The following is an 11715-nucleotide window of genomic DNA, read 5'->3' on the forward strand; positions in this document are numbered from 1 at the left end:
TGTTAGTCTTATAGGAGCATAATGACGCCCCGATTGGCTACTACAACAAGTTTTGTCCGGCTACAACGAGGGAGGGACGATGACAACAGCGTGCCTTCTGCTCGCTTGCCTTTTGCTTACTTTAGTGCTTGTAGTTGTCTTACATGGTCTACGATTCTGGATGTATTTTTATTATTCTTAATGTTCGTTGTATTATGATGATTGAAGTAAATAGATTGGAAGTTATCTTGCAAAAAAAGAAATTAGGAAATCTTTAGTTACATAGTTTGCTGGTGTACTTTATAGTTTTTAATTTAATTGACAAGAAGTAAAGCTACTCTCGTTTGATATTTCCTGTCAACTGTTTATTCCATACATCCTGGATTTTCAAGCCGCAAAGTATCCTGAATTCATCATGTAACCCTTAATGGCTAAACCACGGAAGTTGTTTCTGTGCCTGGTGAGACAATATTTATGTTTTGACCTTTTCGACGAAAGTTAAGCCAGATCTGATCTTGGTTGGGAAAAAAATCGGATCTAACCCTTTTACTATCGCCGGAGCCCTTGACGATAGGGTATGATAACCTACCGTCGTGGGCCTTTGCGGTAGAAAAATGGCCTATCGTTGGAGAGGCTGGCGGTAGCACATGTAAACCTACCGCCAAGGGGTCCGGCGATAGGCACACGGACACACTGTGTCTGTAACTTAGAATTCTTTTTACGGTAGGCGTGCAATCCTTCCGTCAGGGACCTCGACGGTAGATTGTTATACCTTACCGTCAAAGACTTTGACGGTAGCAAAAGGGGTCAAATCCGGTTTAACTTTCGCGAAAAGGTCAAAACAGTGAATCTGGGCAAAGGTCAAAACAGTGAATCTGAGCTCCACGTGCAAAAACAGAAAAATGCATCTGCATCCTGTACCACTGGATTGGAGACGAATGGTATAGATTTAGGTGGAGGGATTTCACACCACTTAATGCACATTTCACATAAAACCTCCTGCTAACAATTAGATACTCCCTCCGTTTCTTTGTATAAAGTGTATATTTTTTTTCAAAAGTTAACGAGTGCAAGTTTGACCGATGTTTTAGAAAAATACATCAATATCCACAATACAAAATTTATATCACTAGATCCATCATGAAAAATAGTTTCATATTCTATCTATTGGGTATTACAAATGTTGTTATTTTATTCTATAATCTTGGTCAAACATCCAAATGGTTGACTTGCAAGGAAATCAATACACCTTATATTCTGGAATGAAGAGAGTATGAAATAAGACTTGTGCAGTAGCAAAGTTGTACTACCTCCGTCCGGAAATACTTGTCCTAGAAATGGATATAATGGATGTATCTATAACTAAAATAAGTCTAGATACATTCATCTCTAGGACAAGTATTTCCTGACGGAGGGAGTACTAAAATCAAGACATTTGTTTGGGACAGAGTGAGTACTGAAATATTACCAATTACACGATGATGCAAACTTCAAAAATGCAACTGAAAACACTATACCACCAGATGATCTCTTCTCAGCAACGATGCTCTACCCATTATGAACTTACACAAGAAAAATATCCAAACTAACCACTTGTAGATGATAAGGATCAGGCCCGCGAGCACCCACTTGCTGACTACTCCCAAAAACCTACAGAACATCCAACATATAAATATTTTTTCTCATAGATGTACTCTGGCTCCAGTTTTACGGCAAAAGCATCCAAAAGATGAACTAAGCATACAAGTTTTCCAATAGTCCCGCCAACCAATAGCTACAGACCTCCAAAGGCCGAGCTCCAAAAGCCAAACGCTAATCAGAGAACAAATCTACATCCTGTCCTGTTATATGTCCCACCAGGATCACGTTCTGAGTGACACATTGCATCTTCATGTATATGAAAATGGAGAACATGTGAAGCAGTGGAGAACATGTTGCTTCATTGACACATTTAAGTTGCTGGCAGCATTGAAGACCCATAAGGCTCTTGGGCTCATCCTTGCAGTGCAAAGATACCACCCCCAAAGACCTACTAGTCATAGTCGGCGCTGAAGCAACGACAAGAACGACGATGAAGCACCCAGACCAGGTCAGGAGATGGGAGTGCCATTCTTGATTGTTATCTAGTATAGGAGCCTACCTGCAAGATGGATAATGATGAATGGCTTTTGGTATACATTAATATATGGCAGGAGAACACTTGTAATGCTAGCTTGTAGCCAGTCATAGCAAGAGTACGCATCTTTCTAAAAGGCATTTAGTAAAAGTTATTTTTAGACAATCATTATATCATAAATACATGGTAATTTAGATTGGTAATATTATTGCTATATTTATGGTAAATGTTACTGTTATCATATTTTTATGCTTTATTAGTAAATGTTACTGTTATCATATTTTTATGCTTTATTATGTCGCTTGCCCCCATTGGTAAGCTAGTACGAACAATACTGAATATTGTACCACCGTATTACTTCTCAGCAACGACATTCTCTACACAATAAACATATGGAAGAAAAGATCCAAACTAACTACTTCAACAACAGAATGCCAAGATTGAATCTCACAACATAAACACTGTCATTCTTGATTCTTCATTATGCAACACAAAAGTAAATTTGGACAGCACGGACGATAAGTAGAAAAACTAAAATAGCACACATACTTCATAGTTCAGAATAATCACTGGGTGTTCAAGACACAAGCATCATCAGAAATGACATGCCCTACTGGAGGAATTAATAAGTAAGAGAAACAAAGATAAGGATCAAACCTGGATATCCCGAGAATCCACATGCTGACTGCTCCCAAAGAAGTACAAACATCCAATACATATATGATATATACATTTTGTTTCATATCAAGTATTCTGAGCAAAACATACAGAAGATGAACCAGTGATCTAAGTTTTCTCACACTAGCCAACCAAGAGCTAGCAGAGCCAGATAATCCCTCTCGCTACAGACCACCAAATGCCAAGCTCCAAAAGCCAACGCTCACCAGGCGAGGACAAATCTACATCATGTTAGTGATCCCACCAGGATCACATTCGAGCATGAGAACCACTCTCTTATTTAGTGACCTCCACTACATCACCACCCCGCATCAGCGGGGAGCCAGACGGCGGAGAGTCCTGCAAGATATGTACGATGGTCTCTGCAGACAGTGTCTCATTCAGAAACTTTATTGCCTAGATAAACATCTCTGCTTCAAGGAACTCCTTTGTAGGTTGGTTCTCCAATCGAGCACGTTTAACCTCATTCTTTAATCCTGTAATGTCACGAGAACTATTTGCGGAAGAGATTGTTGATCCACTGGGTACCCTACGCATTGCTCCTCTTACGGGTCCACTTTTGTCGATTGCCCTGCTGAAACTGCTGCTTCACATGCTTCACTTCATGCTTGTGTGCATCAGCCTGCCCAGGCTCCAAGGTCCCAGATCAGCTCATCCCAGTCGATGCTATGCGCTAACTCCATCTTCACCTCCCACATCGCAGCCGACACATTCGACGACAACATGTCCCTGCCGTGGAACTGCAGGAGGATCCACATTTCCATGAACTGCAAGGCGGCGCAGGTAACCGTGGGCTTGTACGGCTGCCGCGCTGAGAAAGGACTTGCGGTCGACACTGACGTGGACGCGCCAGAGGTAGGCGTAGCCGCGGCAGTTCTCCCGGTGGTAGGAGGCGGCGAGATCGGAGACGAGGTCGTGCCGGGGGATGCCGTCCGGGAGCTGGAGCCGGGCGATATCGAGGAGGCCGAGGTGGCGGAGGGCGGCCTCAGTGTCGTGGTCGTCGGGCCAGCCATGGAGAGAGGATGGCGGCTGGTAGATGTTGTACTAGACGGTGGGGACCTCCCCAGACCCGCCGCCGGCGCTGACCGCGGACGGCGCTGCCTCCAGGGCTTTCTAGACAGTGGGGCTCTTCTCGAACCTGCCGCCGGCGATGACCATGGGCGGCACTGTCTCTAGGGTTTTCTTGGCGGTGGTGTTGGGATTGGGGCGAGATTGGCTGGGGATTTGGGGGGAGGGGATTCTTGCCTGTGCTGCCTTCTGGGATAGGGGATAGGTCGGAGGCGGGGGAGAGAGAGGGGGCGTGGACTTCGGCAGCCGCCCGTGCTGTGCTGTGCTATGCTGCGCTGCCTGCTGAGGATGTGTGCCGGCGGCGGCGGCGGCGACGATCGCGCAGATGGATGAGGCAGAGGCGAAGGGGCGGTGGGCACTGGGCAAGGAGGTCTCTCACGTCTCCCGCCTCCCTTATTTCACCAATCTTTCAAAAAAATTGTCATTTAAAAATGGGACTGGTAGGCGTCCACGCGCAGATGCGCGTTATACATATGTCACCTTGCTGGTCGTTGGATCTACACGCGGGTAGCCGTCGATCGTGGTTTGTCAATGTCCTGCTCGTCCCCTCACTCGTTAATTTATGAAACAATGGTCGTGTTGCAAAAATAATCCTGAAACAACGACCATGTTGCAGAAACAATTCCTGAAACAACGGTCATATTTCGGAAACAATGACCATGTTGCAGAAATTTCTCTTCGTCGGGATGCGTTTGGCGACGGAGATCCAGCATGGATGCATTCAAGCCGACGATCTACAGGCGGCGGCACTTGATGGGGAGGTGGATGAGGGGCGGACGGGGCAAGGGATGAGCATGTATACCTGCTGGAGTCGACGTCGGCCACCGCAGTATCCGTCGCCATCGCCACCGTGCTGGAAATGTTGTGGCCGCCTAGCGCCCTGCCGTCCTACGATACCGGCCCCGTCGTCCTCCTAGATCGAGCAGCAAGAGAGAGCAACTCGAAGCGGGCTCTCAGCTGCGGGAGACGATCCTGAAACAATCGCTCTGTTTCAGAAAAATATTTGTGGCTGACGCAGAAGCGGGGTTGGTCTGGCCCGTCCGATCAATGACTGATCCGGCGGTTGTCGAGCCGGCGGACGAGGGAGCGCGATCAACCTGCTGAAGGTAAGCTTTTTTCCTTTTAAAATATATAAATTACTCATAAATGTATTCACGCCCGACACTTCAATTTTGTTTACATATGTATTCATAAATGTTCGAACGACAAGGGTGTGTTTTTTTTTCCAATCAGAGAGTTTTATTCAACAAAGGAGCTCTTGGCATCATCAGCCAATAAGCTGGTGAGCAGGAAAGAGGGTCTTGAATCAGTCCAGCTTTCGGTGACCGTTAGTGTACAAGCAAATTTTGCACAAAGATGGGTCGGTACATTGGCTGCTTGATTTACATGTTGAATATCAAAAGAAGAGAAAGAGGAAACTAGCTCACCAATCTCTAACAGTATTGGTGCCACCACAGATAAGCAATAATAACACCCCATCTCGCAACGCCATCGTCTCACCAATAAACGGATCAGAAACCCCGTAGTGGGGTTTACTCCATGCTCCAAGCAGGGCATTGCAGGAGCGCGCAACGCCGCCCACACCAACCTGTTGAAAATATGCCCTAGAGGCAATAATAAAATAGTTATTATTATATATCCTTGTTCAAGATAATCGTTTATTATCCATGTTAGAATTGTATTGAATGGGAACTCAGATACATGTGTGGATACATAGACAACACACTGTCCCTAGTAAGCCTCTAGTTAGACTAGCTCGTTGATCAAAGATGGTCAAGGTTTCCTGGCCATAGACAAGAGTTGTCACTTGATAATGGGATCACATCATTAGGAGAATGATGTGATGGACAAGACCAAAACTATGAATGTAGCATGTGATTGTGTCGTTTTATTTCTACTATTTTTTTGCATGTCAAGTATATGTTACTATGACCATGAGATCATGTAACTCACTGACACCGGAAGAATACCTTGTGTGTATCAAACGTTGCAACGTAATTGGGTGACTAGAAAGGTACTCTACAGGTATCTCCGAAGGTGTCTGTTGAGTTAGCATGGATCAAGACTGGGATTTGTCACTCCGTATGACAGAGAGGTATCTCGGGGCCCATTCGGTAATACAACATCACAACAAACCTTGCAAGCAATGTGACTAAAGAGTTAGCCACGGGATTTTGTATTACAGAACGAGTAAAGAGACTTGCCGGTAACGAGATTGAACTAGGTATAGAGATACCGACAAACGAATCTCGGGCAAGTAACATACCGAAGGACAAAGGCAATAATATACGGGATTAATTGAATCCTTGACATAGAGGTTCAACCGATAAACATCTTCATAGAATATGTAGGAGCCAATATGGACATACAGGTCCCGCTATTGGTTATTGACCGGAGAGTGTCTCGGTCATGTCTACATAGTTCTCGAACCCGTAGGGTCTGCACACTTTGGTATAGTTGAGTTATGTATGTTGGTGACCGAATTTTGTTCGGATTCCCGGATGAAATCCCGGACGTCACGAGGAGTTCCGAAATGGTCCGGAGACAAATATTGATATATAGTAAAGGTGTATTTGGCTTTCGGAAAGATTTCGGACATTAGTGGTAAAGTACCGGGAGTGACGAGTGGGTTCCGGGGTTTTCACCGGGAGGGGCCACCCACCCGGAGGGTGACCAAATAGGCTTAAAGGTGGCACACCAGCCGCCCAGCCAATAGGCCTATTCGGCCGAAATACAAAAGGGGGAGGGGAATCCCACTAGGAAGGGTAGTCCTCCTCCACCAAACCGAATTGGAGGAGGACTCCTCCCTCTTGTGCCGCCGGCCAACCCTAGGGGGGTTTCCCTAGGGCACCACCCCTCCCTCCCTCCTATATATAGTGGAGGGGAGAGGGCCTAGCCGAACACACAAGCCACAACAACCCTTCTACCTCCACTAGTTTGTCATATCCCGTAGGTTGATTTTGTGGTGCACAACGTAGCCCTGCCGCATCAACTTCTCCAACACTGCAACCACGTCGTTGTGCTGTCGGAGAACTCAGCTACCTCTTCACCCCTCTTGCTGGATCAAGAAGGCAGAGACCGTCATCGAGCTGCACATGTGCTGAACATGGAGGTGCCGTCCGTTCGACACTAGATCGTGATTGGATCGTGGGACGGCTTGCGATTTGGATCGTGAAGACGTTTGACTACATAAACCGCATTTCTTAGCGCTTCCCGCTTAGCGATCTACAAGGGTATGTGGATCTGATATCTCCTCTCGTAGATGATCATCACATGGATAGACCTTATGTGTGCGTAGGCAATTTTTTGTTTCCCATGCAACGTTCCCCAACAGCGACATCATGAGCTAGGTCTATGCGTAGATGACATTGTTGGGGAACGTTGCATGGGAAACAAAAAATTTCCTACGCACACAAAATACCTATTCATGGTGATAATCATCTATGAGAGGGGATAATGGATCCACATACCCTTGTAGACCGCTAAGAGGGAAGCGTTAAGAAACATGGTTGATGTAGTCGAACGTCTCCGCGATCCAAATCGCAAGCCATCCCACAAACTCCGTCGTGATCTAGCGCCGAACAGACGACACCTCTGCGTTCAGCACACATGCATCTCGATGAAGATCTCCGCCTTCTGGATCCAGCAAGAGAGACGAAGAGATAGCTGAATTCTCCGGCAGCATGATGGCGTGGCGGTGATGGTGGTGGAGCTACTCCGGTAGGGCTTCACCGTACCGTACCGAACTAGCTACAGGGTGTCACGAAGTGGTGGAGGGAGACAGGGATGCGCCTTGGCTTGAGGTCCAAAAGCCTCTCTCACCTCCACTATATATAGGAGGGAAGGGAGGGGTGGCGCCCTAGGGCAAGGCCCTAGGTTCGGCCGGTGCAAGAGGAGAGGGAGGAGTCCTCCTCCAACACAACTTGGAAGGTGGAGTCCTCCTTCCCCAATTCGGTTTGGCCCACCCTCCTTTCCTTTTCTCCCTTGGGCGAAATAGGCCTCTTTGGGCTGGCCACCAGCCCACTAAGGGCTGGTGCACCACCCTTGGGCTTCTTTTAGTTCTATCCCGGGTGGGTGGCCCCTCCCGGTAGAACTCCAAAACCCATTCGTCATTCCTCGTACTTTACCGATAATGCGTGAAAACCTTCCGGAAGCCAAATGGTTACTTCCTATATATCAATCTTCATCTCCGGACCATTTCGGAAACCCTCGTGACGTCCGGGATCTCATACGGGACTCCGAACAACCTTCGAATACCAACATAAATAATTCAACTATACCGAAATGTCATCGAACCTTAAGTGTGCAGACCGTGCGGGTTCGAGAACTATGTAGACATGACCGAGACACTCTCCGGTCAATATCCAATAGCGGGACCTAGATGCCCATATTGGATCCTACATATTCAACAAAGATCTTATCGGTTGAACCTATATGTCAAGGATTCAGTTAATCCTGTATAACATTCCCTTTGTCCTTTGGTATGTTACTTGCCCGAGATTCGATCGTCGGTATCTCCATACCTATTTAAATCTCGTTACCGGCAAGTCTCTTTACTCATTCCGTAATACAAGATCCCGTGGCTAACTCTTTAGTCACATTGCTTGCAAGGCTTGTTTGTGATGTTGTATTACCGAGTGGGCCCCGAGATACCTCCCCGTCATACGGAGCGACTAATCCCAGTCTTGACCCATGCTAACTCAACGGACACCTTTGGAGATACCTGTTGAGCACCTTACGTTGCGACGTTTGGTACACACAAGGCATTCCTCCGGTGTTAGTGAGTTACATGATCTCATGGTCATGGGAATGTATACTTGACATGAAAAAAACAGTAGCAATAAAATAACACGATCGCATGCTACGTTTATAGTTTGGGTCTTGTCCATCATATCATTCTCCTAATGATGTGATCCCGTTATCAAGTGACAACACTTGTCTATGGCTAGGAAACCTTAACCATCTTTGATCAACGAGCTAGTCAACTAGAGGCTTACTAGGGACAATGTTTTGTCTATGTATCCACACATGTATTTGCATTTCCATTCAATACAATTCTAGCATGGATAATAAATGATTATCTTGAACCAGGAAATATAATAATAGCTATTTTATTATTGCCTCTAGGGCATATTTCCAACAGTCTCCCACTTGCACTAGAGTCAGTAATCTAGCTTCACATCTCTATGTGATTTACAATGTAACGAATCTAACACCCATATAGTTATGGTGTTGATCATGTTTTTCTCGTGGAAGAGGCTTAGTCAGCGGATCTGCAACATTCAGATCCGTGTGCACTTTGCAAATATTTATGTCCTCCTCCTTGATGTAATCGCGGATGGCATTGAAGCATCGCTTTATGTGTCTGGTCCTCTTTTGAAACCATGGTTCCTTGGCTAGAGCAATGGCACCAGTGTTGTCAACTCCAAGATCTATCATGAACTGCTTCATCCAGACACCCTCTTTCACCGCCTCCGAGGTAGCTATGTACTCCGCTTCGCATGTAGAATCAGCTATGACGCTCTTCTTGGAAACAAATTAGACGTGGATACTAGACACCCTGATCCAACGACCCATGAGCCTCCTAGCGCCCTAGCCTTGCCTCCCGCAACCTCCCGCAGCGCTCGATCCAATCTGGATCGAGGCAACCGCCTCTGCCCGAGGACCCAACCCCGCCGCCACGTCCGGATGCCGCCGACGACCACGACTAGGAGTAGCAGGCCCCTGCGCACCTTTCCCTCCTCTCGTTTCCTTTCCTCTCGAGTCCCTGTCTCTCATTTCTCTCTCTTTCCTCTGTTGACAGGTAGCCATGGCGCTGCACACTTCCGCCACCGATGGTGCTCCACCGTTCGGGAAAGCAGGAGAAGGACGCTGCCAGGAATGAGTACCTCTCCGCTGGGTCCAACCTTCCCCCGCCAAGATCTGGCTTCGTTTCCTCCTCGGCGTGCCTTTGGCATCGCCCTGTGCCGGTGTTGTCCGCCGCTGCCCTGGCCATGCCTAGCTCAGGAGGATGACCAGGCGCTGGCAACCCTCACTGGCCCGTTAGTGCGTGGGCCAGCGGAGCCAGCGCTTCGCCTCGCCTCGCGCTGGGCCACGCCCAAGGCCCAGCCACGTCGCCCAAGGACTGCCTCAAGCAGCCTCACACCAACCTGCCCTTATGGGCCTCCTCGCCGACGTGGGCTTAGCCCATGGCTCCTTTATTTTTATCGTGTTCACCTCCTTATGTCACGCAATCGAGCACGACCGAGATGGCTAGCTCAACCACTGTTGATCCATGGGATCCATGGGGTCGTGGGTTCGAATCCCTGGCCCACCCCATTTTTTGTTTTTTTAAATTTTTTTGTTATACGCACGTGTCTCATCGAGTTATCGGAACCGGAACGTGTCGTGGCTGTCATCTGCATGCATGTTGCATTCATGGCATAATATCTTGTGTTTCTCATATCTTTTAGTCTGTAACTCCATTGGAGATGAGTATACATGTAAACCGACTAGAATGACGTGTAGTTTCACGTGATCCACTTTATTTTTCCGTTTAACAAACATAAATCGAGTTTAGGACAGATCTAGACAGATTTCGAAGTTAATGATGGGGTGGTTTCGGAAATGCTATATGATGTTTCCGGCCTCATTTAAAATGCCTAGATAGGTAATTTATTTTTGCTTCACCTCTTGCCATGTTTAAAAAACATTTAATATTGTTGTGTACCTAAACGGGAGTGAACTAAATAATTCGTATGTGGAGTTTCGTCAATATGCAACTCGTTGCTTATTGAGCTTCACTTAATGTGTAGTGTTTGACTGTTGTGAATTTCCATGCCATGCCTTGCATAATTGAAATGGACATGCATCATAATTGGTTGTGCATCATATCGTGCATGTGCCATGGTGAATATCATGTGTTGATTCTTGTTTCCGGTTTGCTTCTTCTCGATAGAGTTCCGCAAGCGTGTCGGAATGTGAGGATTCGTTCGACTACGTCGGTTCGTCTGCTTCACGGATTCGTTCTTCTTCCAAGCGGGATCACGGGCAAGATGATAATTTTCCTAGATACCATTACTACCATTGCCATGCTAGTTGTTTCGTTTCCATCGCTATGTCTCGCTGCCTACCACCAGTTTAATAAGTCTCCCAACATTGCCATGAAACCTCTAATCTTTTCACAACCCAACAAACCACTGTTTGGTTATGTTACCACTTGCTCAGCCTTTTGTTAGCGTTGCTAGTTGCAGGTGCAGTTGCTTCCATGTGAAAGCATGGGTTCCTTGTTATATCACCTTATTATTGCTAATTAATTTAATGCACCTATATACTTGGTAAAAGGTGGAAGGCTTGGCCTTCTAGCCTAGGGTTTTGTTCCACCTTTTCCGCCCTAGTTTCAGCTACCGGTGTTATGTTCCATAAATGAGCACTCCGAACATGCTTGGGGTTGTTATGGGGACCCCCTAACTTTTGTTTTGGGATAAAACTCGTCTGGCAAGGCCCAACATTGGTACTATATTTGCCCAACATAATAATACTGATAACTTATTGCCGCATAGGGAGTTAGCGCTACCCGAGGAGTAATTCAACATAATACAGGGGGCAATGCTAATGGTGCTGGTCCCAAACAGAGCCACTTGCGGGGCCACCCGGCGCAACTCAGGGGATGTCTATCCGGCCACCGTACGTAGTGCTCATCCGATTGTGCCCTGAGAACGAGATACACGGCTCCTATCGGGATCGTCAGCACGTCGGGCAGCCTTACTAGATGTGTTCTACCTTTCTCAAGCGTCTCGTGCGTGGGATTCCGAGGATACTTTGGGCTATCTCGAGGTTGAGGTTTTCCAATAGGAACCTGAGGAGATCATGGGTTTTCCCTAATCAAGGTCATT

General features: G+C 46.8%; 1 pseudogene; it reads right to left on the bottom strand.

Moving 5' to 3' along the window:
- Window positions 1-1639: 1639 nt before the first annotated feature.
- On the bottom strand, window positions 1640-4191 carry LOC123410643 (annotated as a pseudogene).
- Window positions 4192-11715: the final 7524 nt, after the last annotated feature.

Source organism: Hordeum vulgare, chromosome 7H (assembly GCF_904849725.1).
Source record: "Hordeum vulgare subsp. vulgare chromosome 7H, MorexV3_pseudomolecules_assembly, whole genome shotgun sequence".
Lineage (NCBI taxonomy): Eukaryota > Viridiplantae > Streptophyta > Magnoliopsida > Poales > Poaceae > Hordeum > Hordeum vulgare.